Source organism: Hyla sarda, chromosome 2 (genome assembly GCF_029499605.1).
Source record: "Hyla sarda isolate aHylSar1 chromosome 2, aHylSar1.hap1, whole genome shotgun sequence".
NCBI classification, from domain to species: domain Eukaryota; kingdom Metazoa; phylum Chordata; class Amphibia; order Anura; family Hylidae; genus Hyla; species Hyla sarda.
The window spans coordinates 251,253,019-251,257,980 of record NC_079190.1 but is presented as its reverse complement, the minus strand read 5'-3'; the positions used below and the strand labels follow the sequence as shown (position 1 = coordinate 251,257,980).

General features: G+C 39.2%; 1 long non-coding RNA gene across 1 annotated transcript; it reads right to left on the bottom strand.

Annotated features, from left to right (window-relative positions):
- Window positions 1-328: 328 nt before the first annotated feature.
- Window positions 329-4,706, bottom strand: LOC130357836 (uncharacterized). The gene is made up of 4 exons (XR_008889291.1): window positions 4,623-4,706; window positions 4,431-4,508; window positions 853-927; window positions 329-538 (listed from the first exon to the last, which is right to left on the bottom strand). It is a non-coding gene; the product is annotated as an uncharacterized LOC130357836 (long non-coding RNA).
- Window positions 4,707-4,962: the final 256 nt, after the last annotated feature.

The following is a 4,962-nucleotide window of genomic DNA, read 5'->3' as shown; positions in this document are numbered from 1 at the left end:
ACCATCCCGCTTTGCGGCGGGCTCTGGTGAATACCAGTAGCAACTTAGAACCGGTCCACCAGCACGGTCCACGCCAATCCCTCTCTGGCACAGAGGATCCACCTCCAGCCAGCCGAATCGTGACATATATATATACACACACACCTTAATTAGCCAAAGTCTTTCAGTTCATTTTATTTTTAAAAGTAAAATCTTGCTACATTTCCACCTATATCTTGCTCACACATTTGCAGGCTTCTAACATGCATCAGAGTCTTGTTCCTCAATTTTTAACGTAGTAAGTATATCCTCTAGAACATTTTACTGTGCTATTATAAAAGGCAAAAAAAAAAAACTACAGAATATTCAGCTTTGTGTTGTGGTGGTGTTTTCCTCTTGTCTTGTGTAAAATACTAGACCATATCACAACTGTTACCAAAAGCAACTCCTACAGTTATCTCATTAACTGTTGTTAAATGGCTGTCTCTTTTTAACCCCCAAATGCTCCATGACATCTGTGGCAATGGCAATGGTTACTTCACCTTCTATGCTACTGCACCTGTGAGATAAGCAGGAAAAGAGTGACTGGTACATGTAGCCAGACTTCTGCATCAACTGCTATTATAGGAGATAGCAATTTAACTATTTAGGTGCCATGGTCAATAGTGGCATCTAAGTGGTCAGACAAAGGAAAGGTATATATAAGCAATAGAGGCAGGGAGTAACCATAGTATGGGACTATAAAAAGGTAAAAACAAAAAAAGTTTAAAAGGAATGTCCATAGACACAAATAGTTTTAAAAAGTAGTCAGACTGGCTTTAAAAAGTGTTGAACACCTCACTATCGCCATGCCACTGAAGTTCTGATGCTTACCCGGTCCCAACTGATCTCCAATTCAGTCCTATTTTGACACAGAGAAAATTGTTGACCAGTAATTGGCTGAGCAGGCTAGATGGGACCAAAAAGTGAAAATCAGAGGGGACCTAGTGAAGAATTGGTATTGTAGAAACAGCATATCAGTGAGGTCCATAATCATTTATAGAAATATTTGTCAGAATATAGTGACAAATAAACAATTATCTTTTTTAAAAATATTTCTAATGTGCAAAATAAATAAAACATTTAAAATTATGTAAATTTGCTACAGAAGTTTTTTTGAACCTTAAAGGGGTACTCCAGCCCTAAAACATCTTATCCCCTATCCAAAGGATAGGTGATAATATGTCTGATCACGGGGGTCCCACAGCTGGGGACCCCCAAAATCTTTCATTCCGCACCCACCTGTGCGAGCTCTTCACTGCACTGAAGGCTCCGAGTGTGAAGCGTTACGACCACGGGGCCGGAGTAGTGTGATGTCACGACTCCACCCCTGTGTGATGTCACTCCGCGCCCCCTCAATGCTAATGTATGGGAGGGGGCGTGACGGCCATCAGGCCCCCTCCCATAGACTTGCATTGGTGGTGGGTGCTCACACAGAGGCGGGACATCTTTTCCCCTTTAAGGACCAAGGGCGTACCTGTACGCCCTGGTTTCGCTCCCGTGCTATAACGCAGGGTCAATGCTATGCTATGGAATAGCAGTGAACAGTGTATGCAATCAGAAGATTTCATGTAATAGTCCCCTATGGGGACAAAAAATGGTGTAAAAATAGTAAAAGAAAAAAAGGTAATACATTTTGTATTTCATTTTGTATACCCTAAAAAAATTTATAAAAAGTGATCAAAAAGTCCCATCAAAACAAAAATTGTACAGATAAAAACCTCAGATCACAGCACAAAAAATGAGCCCTCATACATCCCCGTATGCGGAAAAATAAAAAAGTTATAGGGGTCAGGAGAGGACAATTTTAACTCCTTAAGGACTCAGCCCATTTTGGCCTTAAGGACTCAGACAATTTAATTTTTATGTTTTCGTTTTTTCCTCCTCGCCTTCTAAAAATCATAATTCTTTTATATTTTCATCACCAGACTAGTATGAGGGCTTGTTTTTTGCATGACCAGTTGTCCTTTGTAATGACATCACTCATTATATCATAAAATGGATGGCGCAACCAAAAAACACAATTTTTGTGGGGAGATTAAAAAGAAAAACGACATTTTGCTAATTTTGGAAGGTTTTGTTTTCACGCCGTACAATTTACGGTAAAAATGACATGTGTTCTTTATTCTGAGGGTCAATATGATTAAAATTATACCCATTATTACATACTTTTATATTATTGTTGTGCTTAAAAAAAATCACAAACTTTTTAACCAAATTAGTACGTTTATAATCCCTTTAATTTGATGACCTCTAACTTTTTTATTTTTCCGTATAAGCGGCGGTATGAGGGCTCATTTTTTGCGCCATGATCTGTACTTTTTTTATACCTCATTTGCATATAAAAAACTTTTAATACATTTTTTCTAATTTTTTTTTAATAAAATGTATTAAAAAAGTAGCAATTTGGGATTTTTTTTTTACGTTCACGCCGTTCACCGTACGGGATCATTAACATTTTATTTTAATAGTTCGGACATTTACGCATGCGGCGATATCAAATATGTCTATTAAATTAATTTTTTGCGCTTTTTGGGGGTAAAATAGGAAAAAAACGGACGTTTAACTTTTTTATTGGGGGAGGGGATTTTTCACTTTTTTTTTACTTTTACTTTTAAATTTTTTTACATTTTTTTTACACTTGAATAGTCCCCATAGGGGACTATTCATAGCAATACCATGATTGCTAAGACTGATTTGTTCTATGTATAGGACATAGAACAGATCAGTGTTATCGGTCATCTTCTGCTCTGGTCTTCTCGATCTCAGACCAGAGCAGAAGACGCTGCGGGCGATCCAATCATTCATTGAAATCGCGTACTGCCGCTGATGCCGGGATCTGTATTGATCCCGGCATCTGAGGGGTTAATGGCGAACGCCCGCGAGATCGCTGGCGTCGGCCATTGCCGGCGGGTCCCTGGCTGCGATCAGCAGCCTGGATCAGCCGCGCATGACACGGGCATCGCTTCGATGCCCGCGGTTATGCACAGGACGTAAATGTACGTCCTGGTGCGTTCAGTACCACCTCACCAGGACGTACATTTACGTCCTGCGTCCTTAAGGGGTTAAACATACAAATTTTAGTGCATGTAGTTATAATTTTTTTAAAGTAGTGAAATAAAATAAAACCTATATAAATTAGCTATCCTTGTGACCGTATGGACCTATAGAATAAAGATAAGGTGTCATTTTTACCAAAAAGTGCATAGAAACGGAAGCCCCCAAAAGTTGCAAAATGGCATGTTTTCAAATGTATTAATTTTTTTTTGCAATTATGCCCCACAAATATTTTTTTTCTGGTTTTGCTGTAGATTTTGTGGTGAAATGATTGATGTGATTACAATGTAAAATTTGTGGCGCAAAAAAAAAAAGCCCTCATATGAGTCTGTAGGTGGAAAATTGAAAACGTTATGATTTTTAGAATGTGAGGAGAAAAAAATGAAATTGCAAACATGAAAAAATGGCCGGTCCTTAAGGGGTTAAAGAGTATCTGTCATTTGGAAAAACTTTTGACATGTTCTAGCGTCATGTCCTCCACCAGTCGGGAGAACAGTCTGGGAGAAGTGTGCACCACCACACACTCCTCTCCCTGCTCTGTGTCATGCTCATAGATTGAAATGATGAATTTGTCTCGATCACATGACAGGGAGCTGGGAAAGAACGCGTCAAGCATGAACTTCTTCCAGAGTGAACTTCTTCCAGCTCATTCTCCTGATCGGTGGAAGTCTGAACACTCAGACCCCCACTGATATTATAAACACAATAGTTCCAGGTAGACAAGGATTAACTTTGATATTATCCATATCCATGTATCATATAGGGGTAGATTTATCAAAACCTGTGCACAGGCAAAGTTGCCCAGTTGCCCATAGCAACCAATCAGCTTACTTCTTACATTCTTAACAAGGCATATGAAAAATGAAAGGTGAAAGCTGATTGGTTGCTATGGGCAACTGGGCAACTTTGCCTCTGCACAAGTTTTGATAAATCTCCCCCAATGTCCTGTCCTCTAAGACCCTATTGTAAAGTGCATACAGCTCCATAATAACATGTATGCTTAAAGAAAAAAGAAGCTACACCATTTGTTCATTTGAAAAATTAAAAACCAATACTTTATTAATATTTTTTATCTAAAAATATATCACACAATTGTGGTCTTTGAAATATGCAACAGTCCATTACATGCGCGATGCATGAAGGGGAAAAGGGATATCAGTCTACAACATCCATCTTAATTATCTATCAGATATTCAAAAGTAAATGCAGGGCACATAGGCAATGATCCTCCATACAATAGTGTATGTTAGTATATATTGAGGGCTGAGAACTAGTCACTCACTGTGGAGACCCATACCCTGTACCTATACTACACCATTGTTACAATATATAAACATAGATAGAGTTCTGCTTACCCATTCTCATGTAGTCAACTGCAACCTCTCTCCCGACCTCACGACCCCACTGATGCAAACTTTTGGATTTTCATGTAGCTGTGTCAACAAAAGAAGTGTGGAAAAAAAACTTTGTTATTTTAGTGTTCTCTCTGTTGTTATTAAACCCCTTAGAGTCCCCTCCAAGTTGTTTGGATATTTCTCACTCTCTACCTTTCAGGAGTTGGGATCATAGCAGGACTGCTTGCCAGTAGTATACATGTTCTGCCCATCAGGTATGAGAAGCATTTACAATTTGCTTTCTGCCTGTCACTTTATCTGAGAGTTCATTAGTGTGCTTATAGCACCATCTAGTGGTGTTAAGTTGTATTTCACCTTGTTTTTCGTAATGTAAGAATCCTGCCTTGTGGGTGGTGCTATGCATTGTGGGTTGTTGCAAGGCATTCTGGGAAGAATAAGGGGCAGGCCTTAGTCTCCTGGACACAAGACCAGAGCTGCTCTACATCTCTCCCTTCTAAAACCCTACTATCTGTGTAACAGCATACCTGGGGAG